The sequence below is a fragment of the Ovis canadensis genome, chromosome 15, assembly GCF_042477335.2.
Source record: "Ovis canadensis isolate MfBH-ARS-UI-01 breed Bighorn chromosome 15, ARS-UI_OviCan_v2, whole genome shotgun sequence".
Classification (NCBI taxonomy): domain Eukaryota; kingdom Metazoa; phylum Chordata; class Mammalia; order Artiodactyla; family Bovidae; genus Ovis; species Ovis canadensis.
Window position 1 is genome coordinate 57,694,148 of NC_091259.1, and position 20,653 is coordinate 57,714,800.

The following is a 20,653-nucleotide window of genomic DNA, read 5'->3' on the forward strand; positions in this document are numbered from 1 at the left end:
AAAAAGAAAGATATAAGCATCTGAATGCAGAGTTCCAAAGAATAGCAAGGAGAGATAAGAAACCCTTCCTCAGCGATCAATGCAAAGAAATAGAGGAAAACAATAGAATGGGAAAGACTAGAGATCTCTTCAAGAAAATTAGAGATACCAAGGGAACATTTCATGCAAAGATGGGCTCACTAAAGGACAGAAATGGTAGGGACCTAACAGAAGCAGAAGATATTAAGAAGAGATGGCAAGAATACACAGAAGAACTGTACAAAAAAGAGCTTCGCAACCCAGATAATCACAATCGTGTGATCACTCACCTGGAGCCAGACATCCTGGAATGTGAAGTCAAGTGGGCCTTAGAAAGCATCACTACCAACAAAGCTAATGGAGGTAATGGAATTCCAGTTGAGCTATTTCAAATCCTGAAAGATGATGCTGTGAAAGTGCTACACTCAATATGCCAGCAAATGTGGAAAACTCAGCAGTGGCCACAGAACTGCAAAAAGTCATTTTTCATTCCAATCCCATAGAAAGGCAATGCCAAAGAATGCTCAAACTACCACACAATTGCACTCATCTCACATGCTAGTAAAGTAATGCTCAAAATTCTCCAAGCCAGGCTTCAGCAATACATAAACTGTGAACTTCGACATGTTCAAGCTAGTTTTAGAAAAGGCAGAGGAACCAGAGATCAAATTGCCAACATCTGCTGGATCATGGAAAAAGCAAGCGAGTTCCAGAAAAACATCCATTTCTGCTTTATTGACTATGCCAAAGCCTTTGACTGTGTGGATCACAATAAATTGTGGAAAATACTGAAAGAGATGGGAATACCAGACCACCTGACCTGCCTCTTGAGAAACCTATATGCAGGTCAGAAAGCAACAGTTAGAACTGGACATGGAACAACAGACTGGTTCCAAATAGGAAAAGGAGTACATCAAGGCTGTATATTGTCACCCTGCTTATTTAACTTATATGCAGAGTACATCATGCAAAATGCTGGGCTGGATGAAACACAAGCTGGAATCAAGATTGCTGGGAGAAGTATTAATAACCTCAGATATGCAGATGACACCACCCTTATGGCAGAAAGTGAAGAGGAACTCAAAAGCCTCTTGCTGAAAGTGAAAGAGGAGAGTGAAAAAGTTGGCTTAAAGCTCAACATTCAGAAAACGAAGATCATGGCATCCGGTCCCATCACTTCATGGGAAATAGATGGGGAAACAGTGGAAACAGTGTCAGACTTTATCTTTTGGGGCTCCAGAATCACTGCAGATGGTGACTGCAGCCATGAAATTAAAAGACGTTTACTCCTTGGAAGAAAAGTTATGACCAATCTAGCTAGCATATTGAAAAGCAGAGACATTACTTTGCCAACAACAATCCATCTAGTCAAGGCTATGGTTTTTCCAGTGGTCATGTATGGATGTGAGAGTTGGACTGTGAAGAAAGCTGAGCACTGAACAGTGGTGTTGGAGAAGACTCTTGAGATTCCCTTGAACTGCAAGGAGATCAGTCCTGGGTGATCATTGGAAGGACAGAGGCTGAAACTCCAATACTTTGGCCACCTTATGCAAAGAGTTGACTCATTTGAAAAGACCCTGATGCAGGGAAAAATTGAGGGCACGCGGAGAAGGGGACGACAGAAGATGAGATGACTGAATGGCATCACTGACTCAATGGGCATGAGTTTGGGTAAACTCTGGGAGTTGGTGATAGACAGGGAGGCCTGGCATGCTGCGATTCATGGGGTTGCAAAGAGTCGGACACAACTGAGTGACTAAACTGAACTAAACTGAATGGGACCAGGTGCCAAGATGTTAGTTTTTTTAATGTTAAGTTTTAAGCCAACTTTTTCACTCTCCTTTAACTTTCTTCAAGAGGGCCTTTAGTTCTTCACTTTCTGCCATACAGGAGGTGTCATCTACATATCTGAGGATATTGATATTTCTCCCAGCAATCTTGATTCCAGCTTGAGCTTCATCCAGCCCAGTGTTTCTGATGATGTAGTCTGCATATGAGTTAAATAGCAGGGTGAACAACATACAGCCTTGATGTACTCCTTTTCCTATTTGGAACCAGTCTGTTGTTCCATGTCCAGTTCTAACTGTTGCTTTCTGACCTGCATATAGATTTCTCAAGAGGCAGGTCAGGTGGTCTGGTATTCCCATCTCTTTCAGAATTTTCCACAGTTGATTGTGATCCACACAGTCAAAGGCTTTGGCATAGTCAACAAAGAAGAAATGGATGTTTTTCTGGAACGCTCTTGCTTTTTCCATGATCCAGTAGATGTTGGCAATTTGATCTCTGGCTCCTCTGCCTTTTCTAAAACCAACTTGAACACTTGGAAGTTCACAGTTCACGCATTGTTGAAGCCTGGCTTGGAGAATTTTGAGCATTACTTTGCTAGCATGTGAGATGAGTGCAATTGTGCAGTAGTTTGAGCATTCTTTGGCATTGCCTTTCTTTGGGATTGGAATGAAAAGTGACCTTTTCCAGTCCTGTGGCCACTGCTGAATTTTCCAAATTTGTTGGCATATTGAGTGAAGCATTTTCACAGTATCATCTTTCAGGATTTGAAATAGCTCAACTAGAATTCCATCACCTTCACTAGCTTTGTTTGTAGTAACACTTCCTAAGGTCCACTTTACATTCCAGGATGTCTGGCTTTAGGTGAGTGATCACACCATCATGGTCATCTCAGTCGTGAATATCTTTTCTGTAGAGTTCTTCTGTGTATTCTTACCACCTCTGCTTAATGTTTTCTGCTTCTGTTAGGTCCATACCATTTCTGTCCTTTATTGTGCTCATCATCACATGAAATGTTCTCTTGGTATCTCTAATTTTCTTGAAGAGATTTCTGGTCTTTCCCATTCTATTGTTTTCCTTTATTTCTTTGCACTGATCGCTGAGGAAGGGTTTCTTATCTCTCCTTGCTATTCTTTGGAACTCTGCATTCAGATGCTTATATCTTTCCTTTTCTCCTTTGTTTTTCACTTTTCTTCTTTTCTCAGCTATTTGTAAGGCCTCCTCAGATAGCCATTTTGCTTGATTTCTTTTTCTTGGGGGTGGCCTTCAAAACTGCCTCCTGTACAATGTCATGAACCTCTGTCCATAGTTCTTCAGGCACTCTATCAGATCTAATCCCTTAAATCTATTTGTCACTTCTACTGTATAGTTGTAAGGGATTTGATTTAGGTTATACCTGAATGGTCTAGTGGTTTTCCCTACCTTCTTCAATTTAAGTCTGAATTTGGCAAGAAGGAGTTCATGATCTGAGCCACAGTCATCTCCCGGTCTTGTTTTCACTGGCTGTATAGAGCTTTTCCATCTTTGGCTATGAAGAATATAATCAATCTTATTTTGGTATTGACAATCTGGTAATGTCCATGTGTAAAGTCTTCTCTTGTGTTGTTGGAAGAGGAGTTTGTTATGACCAATGCATTCTCTTGAAAAAACCTTTAGCCTTTGCCCTGCTTCATTCTGTACCCCAAGGCCAAATTTGCCCATTACTCCAGGTATTTCTTGACTTCCTACTTTTGCATTCCAGTCGACTCATTGGAAAAGACTCTGATGCTGGGAGGGATTGGAGGCAGGAGGAAAAGGGGACAACAGAGGATGAGATGGCTGGATGGCATCACTGACTTGATGGATGTGAGTCTGAGTGAACTCCAGGAGTTGGTGATGGACAGGGAGGGCTGGCGTGCAGCAATTCATGGGATTGCAAAGAGCCGGACACGACTGAGCGACTGAACTGAACTGAACTGAACTGAACCCCTGAAATGATAAAGACATCTTTTTTGGCTGTTCTAGAAGGTCTTGCAGGTCTTCATAGAACCGTTCTACTTCAGCTTCTTCAGCATTACTGGTTGGAGCATAAACCTGGACTACTCTGATATTGAATGGTTTGCCTTGGAAATGAACAGAGATCATTCTGTCATTTTTGAGATTGCATCCAAATACTGCGTTCTGAACTCTTTTGCTTAATGTGATGGCTACTCCAGTTCTTCTAAGGGATTCTTGCCCACAGTAGCAGATATAGTGGTCATCTGAGTTAAATTTACCCATTCTAGTTCATTTTAGCTTGCTGATTCCTAAAATGTTGATGTTCACTCTTGCCATCTCCTGTTTGACCACTTTCAATTCGCCTTGATTCATTGACATAACATTCCAGGTTCCTAAGCAATATTGCTCTTGACAGCATCTCACTTTACTTCCATCACCAATCACATTCACAACTGGGTGTTTTTGTTTTGGCTCCATCTCTCCATCCTTTCTGGAGTTATTTGTCCACTAATCTCCAGCAGCCTATTGGGCATCTACCAACCTGGGGAGTTCCTCTTTTGTTATCCTATCATTTTGCCTTTTCATACTGTTCATGAGGTTCTCAAGGCAAGAATACTGAAGTGGTTTGCCATTTCCTTTTCCAGTGGACCACTTTTTGTCAGAACTCTCCACCATGACCTGTCTGTCTTGGGTGGCCCTACATGGCATGACTCATAGTTTCACTGAGTTAGACAAGGCTGTGGTCCATGTGATTAGATTGGTTAGTTTTCTGTGATGTTGGTTTCCATTCTATCTTCCCTCTGATGGAATAGGATAAGAGGCTTATGGAAGCTTCCTGATAGAATAGACTGACTGAGGGGGAAAGGGTCTTGTTCTGATGGGTGGGACCATGCTCAGTAAATCTTTAATCCAATTTTCTGTTTGTTGGGTGGGCCTGTGTTCCCTCCCTGCTGGAGGGAACATTACCTATGGTGCAGGTAATAAAGATAATGGTGACCTCCTTCAGGAGGTCCCATGCATGCACTGCTGCACTCAGTGCCTCCACCCTGCAGCAGTCTACTGCACACCCATGCCTCCGCCAGAGACTCCTGGACACTCACAGGCAAGTCTGGATCAGTCTCTTGTGTGGTCCCTGCTCCTTTCTCCTGAGTCCTGTATGCACAAGATTTTGTCTGTGCCTTCCAACATCTGTTTCCCAGTCGTGTCTTAGTTCTAGCAGCTCTATGTTGGGGTTAATGGCAACCTCCAGTTGTTAGATGTCTGCATCTACATCCTAAAATCTTAAATGAGTAGCACTCCAGGGATAGAAGTGTAGTCTGAGCAGGATATTATTTTCATATCATCTATGAAATATGTGGCAGAAAGTGAAGAAGAACTAAAGAGCCTCTTGATGAAGGTGAAAGAGGAGAGTGAAAAGTTGGCTTAAAGATCCAACATTCAGAAAACGAAGATCATGGCATTTGGTCCCGTCACTTCATGGCAAATCGATGGAGAAACAGTGGCAGACTTTATTTGGGGGGGCTTTAAAATCACTGCAGATGGTGATTGCAGCCATGAAATTAAAAGACACTTACTCCTCAGAAGAAAAGTTATGACCAATCTAGACAGCATATTAAAAAGCAGAGACATTACTTTGCCAGTAAATATCTGTCTAGCCAAGGCTATGGTTTTTCCAGTAGTCATGTATGGATGTGAGAGTAGGACTATAAAGAAAGCTGAGCACTGAAAAATTGATGCTTTTGAACTGTGGTGTTGGAGAAGACTCTTTTTTTTGTTTGTTTGTTTTTTATAATATAAATTTATTTATTTTAATTGGAGACTCTTGAGAGTTCCTTGGACTGCAAGCTCCAACCAGTCCATCCTAAAGGAAATCAGTCCTGAATATTCATTGTAAGGACTGATGTTGAACCTGAGACTACAGTACTTTGGCCCACCTGATGCAAATAGCTGACTCATTTGAAAAGACCCTGATGCTGGGAAAGACTGAAGGCAGGAGGAGAAGGACAACAAATGATGAGATGGTTGGATGGCATCACCAACTTAATGGGCAGGAGTTTGGGTAAACTCTGGGACTTAGTGATGGACAGGAAGGCCTGTTGTGTTGCAGTCCATGGGGTCGCAAAGAGTTGGACATGACTGAGCAACTGAACTGGATTCACATCACTTCTGGGAACATCAGTTTCCTTATCAGCAGTGTAGGTCAGTAGTTTCTGCCCCTAGAGTGTGGTTTTGAGAATTACATTAGGAATTAGAATCATGAGTACCTAAGTGCTTATATATTATTCCTTCTCTAGATACTTGAGCTGCTATTTAATCTGGAGGGTAAAGTCAATGTTCTATAAAGCTACATCACATACTTTTATTTGGTGATCCATTTAAAGGCCAGCTTATTGTGATCAGGGATCCTACAGTGGGATCAGGGTTAGTTTCTGTGGGAAGGATAAGATTTACTTTCCTTGGAGCCTTTACATACTTCAGGCCACTTGATGGGAGCAGCCTGCTGGCAAAATATGCAGGCAATGCTAAGACATAATCATCTTGTCTTACTTCCTTGCATGAAGCTAATTTTCTTTTTCCAGATCCTTCTTTTATGAGTAGTAGTCCTTGTAGCTGTGGGACATACAATTAAGTCTTTTCTAGAACTCTTCATTTATATCAATATAAGCAGTTTTGGCAGCATCTCAGTTGATAAGACTTAAATGGGAAGATGCATTTCCTGAAGGCTAAGGCCATTTTGATAAAATGACTCATTTTTAATTTACACATTACATTAAAGTACATACAGAAAAATATATAACATTATATGACACCACAAATGTTACACAGACTACAGCCAAAACATTTGATCTCAGCAGCTCAAGAAACTGAGCAAGGATATTCTACTCTATTGCATATAAAATGTGAACAATACAACCTAATAAACCATTTGTTAATTCATAAGAATTTAAATAAATGATAAACACCAAGTAACAAGTTCTACTTGTTACTGATTGTTTTGTCTTCTTTGGCTTAAATATACTTTAAATTAAAAAAAAAAAAAACCTATGCCCTTTAGAATTCAGAGTTGTATTTTCCTTTTTGGCATTCCTTTGGAATTACAAATCTGAGGACCTAACATCTCAGATTCCCTGAAGTTTCCAAATGGGAAGCTGCCTACCATATTTACTTCTTCCATGAGCTTATTTAAAAGAAGAGAATATCATTCATTTGATTTTAGTTTCTATGTTGAGAATTTGGAGAAGTCTTTCCTGGATCTGCTTGGTGCAGGCAGCATAGACAATGGGATTGAGGATTGGAGGAATGAGGAGGTAGGAGTTGGCTAGCAAGGTGTGGACTGGAATGTGCAGTCCATGACCAAATTGTGAATGGGGGAAGAAACAGCAATGGGAACATAAAAGATCAAGATAGCACAAATGTGAGAACCACATGTCCCCAGGGTTTTATGCCTGGTGTCAGGAGTAGCCAGCCCCTTCAAGGTCCTGAAAATCATCACATAGGAGGCAGCAATGGCCACTGAATCCAGGACCAAGTCCATAAAGGCAGTGCTCATCCCACAGACATCGCTGACCCTACTGTTACCACCTACCAAGGTGACCACAGCCAGGGGTTCCCAGTAGGAGTGGAAGAGGACACGGGCTTTCTAAAGGGGCGGCCACAGGCAAGTCATCAGAGGCAGGGATTCAATGTAGAGAACACCCCAGCAGAAGCCAGCCAGCCCCAAACATCCCCCTACAGTATGCATAAGGGAGTGTGTCACAGCTACATAGCGGTCAAAAGCCATGGCAAGGAAGATGCCTGGACAGAACCAGGTCAATGATAGCCAACATGCTCAGAAAGCTGGTGCAGGCTATGCTCCACCCTTACACCAACTAGAATGGTGACATTCCCCACCACAGCTACCAGGTACATGGATCAAAGCGGATGGAGAGCCAGATATGCACAGACTCCTGTTCTGAAATGCCAGTGAACTGGAAGAAACTGGGTTCTAAACAGACATTATGAAAAGTGAGCATAGCTAGTTATAAGTGCACCTTCTCACTTGTGCCCCAAAATGTGGTAGAACTTTTTTTTTCTTTCAGAAATTAAAGAATATTCTTAGGTCTATAAAAAGGAATAGGATCATTGATTAGATAAGAGTCTATAAAATTTCTTTGAAGTTATAGAATAATGTCATGGCATGCCATTACTGTGTTATGTTCACAAGTTTACCAAGCAGAAGCCAAAAATATTTACTTGAATGAAATGCATATCTTTATGCAGTGTGATTCTCAAGGAATAGTGTTCTTTCAACAATGAAAATGATGTAAGGAAGACAGGTGACTATTGAGCCACTTAATAACTCTGTAGGTTGGTTTTGAGACTTCTCAGAATCATATTAGCAAGATTCAGGGTGGACACTCCTTGATTAGAGAGACACAGTGATGCTGAAAATACTGAAGTGGTTTGCCATTCCCTTCTCGAATGGACCACATTCTGTCAGACCTCTCCACCATGACCAGCCTGTCTTGGGTTGCCCCGCTGGCATGGCTTGGTTTCATTAAGTTAGACAAGGCTGTGGTCCTAGTGTGATTAGATTGACTAGTTTTCTGTGAGTATGATTCCAGTGTGTCTGCCCTCTGATGCCCTCTTACAACACCTACCATCTTACTTGGGTTTCTCTTACCTTGGGTGTGGGGTATCTCTTCACGGCTGCTCCAGCAAAGCACAGCCTCTGCTCCTTACCTTGAATGAGGGGTATATCCTTACTGTCGCCCTTCCTGACCTTCAACGTGTGATAGCTCCTTTAGGCCCTCCTACGCCTGCGCAGCCACCGCTCCTCCACTGGAGAAGGGAATGGCAAACCACTTCAGTATTCTTGCCTTGAGAACCACATGAACAGTATGAAAAGGCAAAATGAAGGGATACTGAAAGAGGAACTCCCCAGGTCAGTAGGTACCCAATATGCTACTGGAGATCACTGGAGAAATAACTCTAGAAAGAATGAAGGGACGAAGCCAAAGAAAAACAAATACCCAGCTGTGGATGTGACTGGTGATAGAAGAAAGGTCCAGTGCTGTAAAGAGCAATATTGCATAGGAACCTGGAATGTCAGGTCCATGAATCAAGGCAAATTGGAAGAGGTCAAACAAGAGATGGCAAGAGTGAATGTCGACATTCTAGGAATCAGCAAACTAAAATGGACTGAAATGGGTGAATTTAACTCAGATGACCATGATATCTACAACTGCACGCAGGAATCCCTCAGAAGAAATGGAGTAGCCATCATGGTCAACAAAAGAATCTTAAATGCAGTACTTGGATGCAATCTCAAAAATGACAGAATGATCTCTGTTCGTCTCCAAGGCAAACCATTCAATATCACGGTAATCCAAGTCTATGCCCCAACCAGTAATGGTGAAGAAGCTGAAGTTGAACAGTTTTATGAAGACCTACAAGACCTTTTAGAACTAACACCCAAAAAAGATGTCCTTTTCATGATAGAGGACTGGAATGCAAAAGTAGGAAGTCAAGAAACACCTGGAGTAACAGGCAAATTTGGCCTTGGAATGTGGAAAAAGCAGGGCAAAAACTAATAGAGTTTTGCCAAGAAAATGCACTGGTCATAGCAAACAACCTCTTCCAACAACACAAGAGAAGACTCTACACATGGACATCACCAGATGGTCAATACAGAAGTCAGATGGATTATATTCTTTTGCAGCCAAAGATGGAGAATCTCTATACAGACAACAAAAACAAGACCAGAAGCTGACTGTGGCTCAGATCATGAACTCCTTATTACCAAATTCAGACTCAAATTGAAGAAAGCAGGGAAAACTGCTAGACCATCCAGGTATGACCTAAATCAAATCCCTTATGATTATACAGTGGAAGCGAGAAATAAATTTAAGGGCCTAGATCTGATAGATAGAGTGCCTGATGAACTATGGAATGAGGTTCGTGACATTGTACAGGAGACAGGGATCAAGATTATCCCCATGGAAAAGAAATGAAAAAAGCAAAATGGCTGTCTAGGGAAACCTTACAAATAGCTGTGAAAAGAAGAGAAGCGAAAAGCAAAGGAGAAAAGGAAAGATATAAGCATCTGAATGCAGAGTTCCAGAGAATAGCAAGAAGAGATAAGAAAGCCTTCTTCAGCGATCAATGCAAAGAAATAGAGGGAAAGAACAGAATGGGAAAGACTAGAGATCTCGTCAAGAAAATTAGAGATACCAAGGGAACATTGCATCCAAAGATGGGCTCAATAAAGGTCAGACATGGTCTGGACCTATCAGAAGCAGAAGATATTAAGAAGAGGTGGCAAGAATACACAGGAGAACTGTACAAAAAAAGATGTTCACGACCCAGATAATCACTGTGGTGTGATCACTAATCCAGAGCCAGACATCTTGGAATGTGAAGTCAAGTGGGCCTTAGAAAGCATCACTACGAACAAAGCTAGTGAAGGTGATGGAATTCCAGTTGAGCTGTTTCAAATCCTGAAAGATGATACTGTGAAAGTGCTACACTCAATATGCCAGCAAATTTGGAAAATTCAGCAGTGGCCACAGGACTGGAAAAGGTCAGTTTTCATTCCAATCCCTAAGAAAGGCAATGCCAAAGAATGCTCAAACTACCACACAATTGCACTCATCTCACATGCTAGTAAAGTAATGCTCAAAATTCTCCAAGCCAGGCTTCAGCAATACGTGAAAAATGAACTTCCAGATGTTCAAGCTGGTTTTAGAAAAGGCAGAGGAACCAGAGATCAAATTGCCAACATCCACTGGATCATGGAAAAAGCAAGAGAGTTCCAGGAAAACATCTATTTCTGCTTATTGACTATGCCAAAGCCTTTGATTGTGTGGATCACAATAAACTGTGGAAAATTCTGAAAGAGATGGGAATACCAGACCATCTGACCTGCCTCTTGAGAAATCTGTATACAGGCCAGGAAGCAACAGTTAGAACTGGACATGGAACAACAGACTGGTTCCAAATAAGAAAAGGAGTATGTCAAGGCTGTATATTGTCACCCTGCTTATTTAACTTATATGCAGAGTACATCATGAGAAACGCTGGGCTGGAAGAAACACAAGCTGGAATCAAGATTGCTGGGAGAAATATCAGTCACCTCAGATATGCAGATGACACCACCCTTATGGCAGAAAGTGAAGAAGAACTAAAAAGCCTCTTGTTGAAAGTGAAAGAGGAGAGTGAAAATGTTGGCTTAAAGCTCAACATTCAGAAAACGAAGATCATGGCATCTGGTCCCATCACTTCATGGGAAATCGATGGGGAAACAGTGGAAACAGTGTCAGACTTTATTTTGGGGGGCTCCAAAATCACTGCAGATGGTGATTGCAGCCATGTAATTAAAAGACACTTACTCCTTGGAAGGAAAGTTATGACCAACCTAGATAGTATATTCAAAAGCAGAGACATTACTTTGCTGTTTAAGGTCCGTCTAGTCAAGGCTATGTTTTTTCCAGTGGTCATGTATGGATGTGAGAGTTGGACTGTGAAGAAGGCTGAGCGCCGAAGAATTGATGCTTTTGAACTGTGGTGTTGGAGAAGACTCTTGAGAGTCCCTTGGACTGCAAGGAGATCCAACCAGTCCATTCTGAAGGAGATCAACCCTGGGATTTCTTTGGAAGGAATGATGCTAAAACTGAAACTCCAGTACTTTGGCCACCTCATGTGAAGAGTTGACTCATTGGGAAAGACCCTGATGCTGGGAGGGATTGGGGGCAGGAGGAGAAGGGGATGACAGAGGATGAGATGGCTGGATGGCATCACGGACTAGATGGACGTGAGTTTGAGTGAACTCCAGGAGTTGGTGATGGACAGGAATGCCTGGCGTGCTGCGATTGATGGGGTTGCAAAGAGTCGGACACAACTGAGCAACTGAACTGAACTGAACTGATGCTGAAAAATAACAGTGACAGCATTTGGGGATCTAGATAGACCCATGGGACTCTCTAGAGTCTATGATTAAGTTTAATCTTGGGGCCAGCATTAGCTATTGGATGAACCTAAATGTTTAATCTTCAGGCCTAAATCAAGGTGGATGTGATCATATGAAGACTTTCCAGTGGGTTTATCAAAATAATTTCTTAAATGTGAGAGTTGATGACTAGAGCTCAGTTTTGTGTGTCTGCAAGTGCTCTCTGCCTTCTTGGTGGCTGAGTGGAGATAAGATCCCAGAGGTGGAGAATGTTCTCCCTAGGAAAGAAAAAAATAATTAGTGTGGAGTAGCATGAGGCCTAGAAGAATACTTGCCCAAAGAAATGCCCTTACTCAGAGTCCAGAGCTACTGAGTAATGCAAGGATGAATGTTCACAAAACTATTTCCAGATCTTCTTTCTGTTTTATTAGGATCCAAGAGCATACCAAAATATGTTCCTGTGTATACTAGAGGAATTCCCAATCAAAAAATAGGCAGAAGACCTAAATAGACATTTCTCCAAAGAAGACATAGAGATGGACAAGAGGCACATAAAGAGGTTGAATGTCACTAGTTATCAGAGAAATGCAAATCAAACCTGCAAATAGATATTACCTCACACCAGTCAGAATGGCCATCATCAAAAAATCTACAATAAATGCTGGAGAGTGTGTGGAGAAAAGGAAACCCTCTAGCAGTGTTGGTGGGAATGTAAATTGATACAGCCACTATAGAGAACACTATGGAGGTTCCTTAGCAGACTGAAAATAGAACTACCACATGACCCAGCAATCCCACTACTGGGCATATACCCTAAGAAAGCCATAATTCAAAAGGACACATGTACCCCAATGTTCATTGCAACACTATTAATACAAGCCAGGACATGGAAGCAACCTAAATGTCTATCAACAAGTGAGTGAAGACTATGTGTTACATGTATGCAGTGGAATACTACCTACCACTAAAAAGAACAAAATTGGGTCATTTTTAGAGATATGGATGGACCTAGATTCCATCATAGAATGAAGTAAGTCATAATAATATTATATCTTAATGCATACATGTGGAATCTACAAAAATGGTACAGATGAACCTAGTTGCCGGACAGGAATAGAGATTCAGATGTAGTGAACAGACATGTGGATATGGATGGGGGAAGCAGGGGAGGATAGGACAAATTGGGAGATCAGGACTGACAAATATACAATGTTGTTGTTGTTCAGTTGCCAAGTCATGTCCAGCTCTTTGCAACCCCATTGGCTGCAGCATGCCAGGCTTCTCTGTCCCTCACCATCGCCTGAAGTCTGCCCAAGTTCATGTCCATTGAATCAGTGACACCATCCAACCATCTCATCCTCTGTCACCCTCTTCTCTTTCTGTCTTCAATTTTTCCCAGCATCAATGCCTTTTCCAATGAGTCAGTTCTTCCCATCAGGTGGCCAAAGTATTGGAGCTTCAGCATCAGTTCTTCCAGTGAGTATTCAGCATTGATTTCCTTTAGGATTCACCGGTTTCATCTCCCTGCTGTCCAATGGACTTTCAAGAGTCTTCTAGCACCACAGTTTGAAAGCATCAATTCTTTGGCACTCAGCCTTCTTTATGGTCCAAATCTCACATCTGTACATGACTACTGGAAAAACCACGTCTTTGACTATATGGACTTTGTTAGCAAAGTGATGTCTTTGCTTTTTAATATGCTGTCTAGCTTTGTCACAGCTTTCTTTCCAAAAAGCAATCACCTTTAATTTCATGACTGCAATCACCACCCACAGGGATTTTTGGAGCCCAAGAAAATAAAATCTGCCACTGCTTCCACTTTTTCCCCTTCTATTTGCTATAAAGTGATGGGACGGGATCTTAGTTTTTTGAATCTTGAGTTTTAAGCCAGCTTTTTCACTCTTCTCTTTCATTCTCAAGAGGCTCTTTAATTCCTCTTGCTTTCTACCATTAGAGTGGTATCATCTGCATATCTAAGGTTGCGGATATTTCGCCAGGCCAGCCAGCATTTCACAGGATGTACTCTGAATGTAAGTTAAATGAACAGGGTGACAATATACAGCTTTTTTATACTCCTTTCCCAATTTTGAGGCAATCTATTGTTCCATGATCAGTTCTAACTGTTGCTTTTTGGCCTGCATTCAGGTTTCTAAGATAGGCAAGATAGTTTGGTATTGCTATCTCTTTAAGAATTTCCCACTGTTTGTTGGTATTGTTATTAATGGCTAATTAAGCAATAATGGATGGAGAAACAGTGGAAATAGTGTCAGACTTTATTTTGGGGGGCTCCAAAATCACTGCAGATGGTGATTGCAGCCATGAAATTAAAAGACGCTTATTCCTTGGAAGGAAAGTTATGACCAACCTAGATAGCATATTGAAAAGCAGAGATATTACTTTGCCAACAAAGGTCCATCTAGTCAAGGCTATGGTTTTTCCAGTGGTCATGTATGGATATGAGAGTTGGACTGTGAAGAAAGCTGAGCACTGAAGAACTGATGCTTTTGAACTGTGGTGTTGGAGAAGACTCTTGAGAGTCCCTTGGACTATAAGGAGATCCAACGAGTCCATCCTAAAGGAGATCAGTCCTAGGTGTTCTTTGGAAGGACTGATGCTAAAGCTGAAACTCCAATACTTTGGCCATCTCATGCAAAGAGCTGACTCTTTGGAAAAGACCCTGATGCTGGGAGGGATTGGGGGCAGGAGAAGAAGGGGTCGACAGAGAATGAGATGGCTGGATGGTATCACTGACTCAATGCACATGAGTTTGAGTGAAATCTGGGAGTTGGTGATGGACAGGGAGGCCTGGCGAGCTGCGATTCATGGGGTCGCAAAGAGTCGGACATGACTGAGAGACTGAACTGAAGCAATAGTGACATTGGTAATTATTCCCCAGTGATCCAGTTGGATCCTCCCTAAATCATGAGATGTGGGCAGGACCGGGATGAGGGTCCCCACATGATAGATAAGGAAACAATCCAAGGAGCAGAGAGATTAACAGCCTCATCAAAGTCACAGACTGGGACTCAAACCTAATTTCTCACTCATAACCTTAGCTATCCAATCACAGTTCTATCCACAATACAGCAGAAAATCAAAACTCCAAATCAAACACAAAACGAATAGAAAACCTTGATCTAGTTGTCGCTGAACCCTTCTTGTATAAGTCACACTCAGCCCTAACAACAGGCATCCATTTGCATATTCAGGGGAGGCTGTGTCCTCAGCAGGACCTGCTGTGAAAGGAGAGTGAGGATGGAGAGGGGCCCAGTGTTCGCTGAGACCAGAGGATTCTCTGCCTCCAGAGAGAAGTGACTGATGCAATAGAATGTGAGGGGAACCAGGGGAGGGACCCCAGAGGACTGGAGACAGGGACAGAATGTCCCCAGAGTCACCCCAGAGGAGACACCAGGTCCATCTTGGGTCCCTTTAAGATGTACCTCAGGGACAAGGCCTACTGTTTCCTTTTTCTTTGGGGAATAGAGTAACTGATCATGAGAATTAGCCAGATCTCTTTAAAACCCTCTTTCCCACCCTTCTCTCACTAAAAGAGGAAAACTGCACCATTTGTCCTGAAGCCTCCAGAAAATGAACTGAGCATAAAGCTGAGGGGTGAGATCACGTGGGCCCGTGGTGGATGGTAGGTGGGGGACAGGAGATCACAGGGCATGGTAAGGGAGCTGCACAACTGGCGTGAGAGGCAAGTATACCAGAGAAGGGGAACCTATGCTGGGATCAGCCAAACCCAGAGGGCTGGGACAGGAGGCCTGGGGTCTCAGATCTGAGAAATGTCCTGTGAGTTGGGGCTGGCAGGGAAAAAAAAAAAAAAAAAACAGAATAACCAGGATAACAGCAGAAACCTGACTACATACTAGTCACTACTCTGGAGAAGGAACTAGCAACCCACTCCAGTATTCTTGCCAGGGAAATCCCACAGACAGAGGAGCCTGGCGCTCTACAGTCCATGGAGTTGCAAGAGTAAGACACAACTTAGCAACTAAACCACTGCCACCAGAGGGACTACCCAAATGTTGAATAAAAAGCCAAGATTGCTTCCTGTTTGAGGAGAACAGGCTAGATCAGAGGCATGAACCCAGGGTGCACAGGGCAGATTCATTTCTCATGGACTCATGCCTGGACAGAAAACTTACCTTCTCTGTAGTATGACCTCATCTCCTGAATTTCTCATCTTCTGTCATTTTCATCTTTGTATGTCTGTCCTTGTCTAAGAGGAGACCTTCTCTCACCCCTCCCCAAATGCTTGATCTTCTACAAGCCTAGGTCCTGCTATCCCATTATTATTAGAAGAAACCCTCTTCTGCCTCCCAGGCCTGTGCTCCTATGTCATGTGTTAGGGACAACCTCAATAAGACTTTCGCTAAGTGACCCAGACCTTGTGGGAAAACAAGGTGGGAGCAGATATAAGTGATATAAGACACTAAATTTGAAGGTAGGAAACCAGAGTTGTTCAAGTTTAATCTTTGAGGTTAGTACCTCCCTCCTGTGAGTGCTACTTGCTCTCCTCCTGCCTCAGTCTGGCCCCTCCTCAGTCAAAGCTGCTGAAATGGTCTAGGGGGAAAAAAGGAGAAATCAAAAATAAGAAATGGAAGGGACAGATCAGTTACACTTGGTTATTAAAGGTCCAGCAACAATGAGTTCTATCTTTTCAGTGTAGTCCTATAGATTGAATCTCAGTATAAAAGTCAGAAGATGTGAAACTCAGTCCTTTATCTGCCTCTTATATCCTCCAGGATAACTTGAGGATTCAGTTTCCCATATACATCATCATTCTAGGATCTTCTCAAGTTAAAGGTGTAGCCTACCTACACTACATCACTGACTGAATACTCCAGAGATACAGAGCCACATGCACTTTCAGGGGAGACACTGAAATAAATGACACAGACTTTCTTTTGTCATTTGCTGACATTCTGGCTGTGGAGGCAAAAAAACAAGGCAATGACAGGTAAGGACTTGCCAGAACACTCCTGCCAAGTAGGCTGAAGAGTGATGGAAAAGAGAAGAAACCAGATAAGCAGAGTTGTGTTGTAAATGACACTAGAGGTGTATTTTTGTTGAATCTGGAAGGAGGGAAGATGATGAATTATTAGGAATTTTCAACAGAATGGGAAGCTGTGAGATTGAGGTTGTGTGGGCAGAGACTGGAGGACCAGTGATGGTCAACAGGAGTTCCCAAGAAGTGGATCCTCAGGGAGGGGAAACCTGTTTGGAACTGGAAAAGCACATTCACTTAGCATAGGGTGATACCACGGAGAAGAGGATATTTTCTTGTTCATTCAAGAAATACTGGTGAATTTCGCTATGGGTACCAAGGATATACTGGCAGTAAACGTAAAAACACAGCCTCAGCATCATGGGGCTTCCATGTTGTTGATCCCAGTGCTTAGTCAAAGGAAATGCAGATTAGACTTGGAGAAGTTTCTAATTTAAAAAAGAAAAAAACTTCTTATTCTGACATAGTTAGCCAAAACTGATGGAAGGTTTTACAGAATTTCCATCTGTGGAGGTGCTTAAGATATATCCAGTAAGCGTCACTTTGCATCAGATGATATATTATCCAGCAGCACAGAGGAGGAAGTTTCTTCTTGAAGAGAGTCCTTCATGCATTTGTTTATCTTTTAATGACTACTTTAAAATTGATTTTTAATTGGGGGAAATTGCTTTACAGTGTTCTGTTGGTTTCTGCCATATCGCCATGCAAATCAGCCATAAATATACATGTATCACCTCCCTCCCCTATGCATTTATTTAAAGAACACCTACTGAGCAACAACCAGGTTCAATAGAGTCTGTGAATACAGAAATGAAAAAGGCAAAATTCTTGTACTAAAAGCATTCATGGTCCAACGAATGGACAGATAAGTGCATTAGCAACATACATCACTCTCTCCCCGTGTTGTTTAATTCAACTCATTAATGAGTCCTCATTGAAAACATTGAGAAAATCTTCCAGGAGGGGTCTGAGAAGGCTTCACCAAGATGGTGGCAGGATCTTAGCCAGGTGTGGAAATAGACAGAGGAAAGTATTCCAGATAAATATTGCTAGCTGCAAGTAAGACTGACCTAGAAAGTGACGCAGGTACCTCAGTGTGGCTGAACCTAGGATAAATATTTTTTAGAGGAATGGTAAGAAGTGAGGCTAATTTAGGTAAGACCAAGTTTGTATCCATGTTAAGCAGTTTTAAGTTTTTTTTGTAGTCATGAGATTGCCAGTGGTTTTAAGTAGGTCTTTCACACTGTGGTAGGTAGATGGAGTAGGGTGGAAAACTACAGGGAGAGCTTTCTAGTGACACTGGCAAGAGATGATGTGACTTTGGGAATACAAATGGCATAGAGAGGAGAACAGCATGAGAGAATTCAGATGATTCACGGGGCGTCATTATTGAGCAGGGTATGGCAGAAGCTGTATGACTGAAGCATAGGTGAAAGGAGATGAGGCTGAAAAATGAGCAGGGACCAGACGCTGCAGGTACCTGTAAACCAGGGTTGGAGTGTGGATTTCATCCTTAGTGCAATGGTAATTCCAAGAAGGTCTTAGACAAGGCCTAGCATAATATAAATTAGCCTTAATAGTCTCTTCATCTCGGAGAAGGCAATGGCAACCCAAGTACTCTTGCCTGGAAAATCCCATGGACGGAGGAGCCTGGTAGGCTGCAGTCCATGGGGTCGGTAAGAGTCGGACACGACTGAGCGACTTCCCTTTCACTTTTCACTTTCATGCATTGGAGAAGGAAATGGCAACCCACTCCAGTGTTCTTGCCTGGAGAATCCCAGGGATGGGGGATCCTGGTGGGCTGCCGTCTATGGGGTCGCACAGAGTCAGACATGACTGAAGCTATGTAGCAGCCACAGTCTCTTCATCTGTAGTAAGGAGAATGGATTACGGAGTATCCAATATACAGACCACTGATGCCAGATGTGAGGCTTTTGTAGTGTGGGTGAAAGATGATGGTGATTTAAATAAGAATGTTGGCAGGAAAAAAGGAAAAGCATAGGGGGTGAAATACATTTTGCAGGTTAATAAGATTTACTGATGAACTGGAAATGAAGGAAGAGGGGAAAGATTAATGATTGCTTCTAGGGTTCTGAGCTTGATATAGGACAGACAGCAGTAATATCTACTGAGATGAACACATCCCGGGGAGGAAATATTTTGTGGTGAGATAGAAATATTTGTCTTGGCCATATTTTATTTGTGATGACTGTGGAACATCTAACTGGAAATATCTAATAGTAAAAGTGAAAGCTATGCATCTGAGAATTTCCTGGGCAGAGACAGATTTAAAAACAAAACAAAAAAAGCCAAAAGAAATCAGAGAACACCTAGAGAAGTGTGAGAATAAAAAGCAGAAAAGGAGAAGGTGAGAGTGAGGGGAAAGGAAGTGATAACAAGATCAGTGTATGGAGAGTAGTGAAGATGGAAGCTAGATTGGGAAAGATTGAGAATTAAATGAGAGATGAAGAAGTAGAGATTTCATACAGTCAAACTTCTAAACAAGTTGTGCTGTGAAGGGAAAGAGAAACAAGGGCTATTAGCTGGAGGAAGGTTTGAAGCCAAGGGATACAGGATTGTGCTGATATTGTAAACCTCATGCTAACAACAAAGCAAAAACCTATAGTATCTACTACAAAGATAAAGGAATCCAAACATTGGCACTAGAGAAAATAATCAAATTACAAAGGAAAGGAACAAGAGAAGAAGAAACAAGAAGAAGAACTACAAACTAGCCAGAAAACACTCACCAAAATTAAAATAAGTATGTGAATATGTGCATCGTTGTTCAGTCATGTCTTAGAGTTTGCAACCCCTGCCAGGTTCCTCTGTCCGTGGAACTCTCCAGGCAAGAATAACGGAGTGGGTTGCCATGCCCTCCTCCAGGGGATCTTCTCAACCCAGGAATCAAACCCATGTCTATTATTCCTCCTGCATTGGTGGATGGGTTCTGTACCACTAGTAACACCTAGGAAGCCTACACACACACACACACACACACACACACACACACACGATTGTGCATATGTGTGTGCTCAGTCATTCAGTCATGTCCAACTCTTGTGACCTCGTGGACTGTAGCCCTCCAGGCTCCTCTATCCATGGAATTTTTAAGACAAAGTTAAACTTATCCATGGGTAGACATATGGCTGATTTATGTTGATGTTTGGTAGAAACCAACACAATACTATACAACAGTTATCCTTCAATTAAAAATAAATAAATAAAAGAATATTGTAGTGGATTGCCATTTTCTCCTCTGGGAGATACATATGTGTATGCATATGTATATGTATTTCAACTTTTAAAATGAAGGACATCTTGCCATTTGTGAAAATATGGATGGACCTTGAAGGCGTTTTGCTAATGTTAAGTGAAATGTCAGAGAAACAGAGAAATATCAATATGATCTTGCCTACATATGAAATTTTACACAACAAGAACAACAATCTTACAGATACAGAGAATGGATTGTTTAGGCTGCTGAAGATGGGGAGATGGGTGTGGGAGAAATGAGTGAAAGTGGTGAAAAGGTACAAATTTTCACTTATGAAATGAATGCCATGGTTATATAACATGTTTCATGGGAGATTATAGTTAATAAAACTGAATTGTATATGTGAAAGTTACTAAAATTGTGAACCTAAAAGTGTTCTTCAGAAGAAAAAATTGTAACTATGCTTGGTTATGGGTGTTAACTATACTTATTCTGGTGACCAATTTGCAGTATATACAAGTATTGAATTATTATGTTGTAAACGTGGGACTAATGTTATGTATTGATTGTATGTCAATAACAAAAACATAAATAAAAAATCCACTTTATCTTAGAAAAAAAAAAAGAAAATAGGGCAAATTTGTGCTAGGGAAGGACAACAGTAATGTTGGTATGTGTACAATGCTTCACAGTTATCAAGGTCTGTTCTCATGAT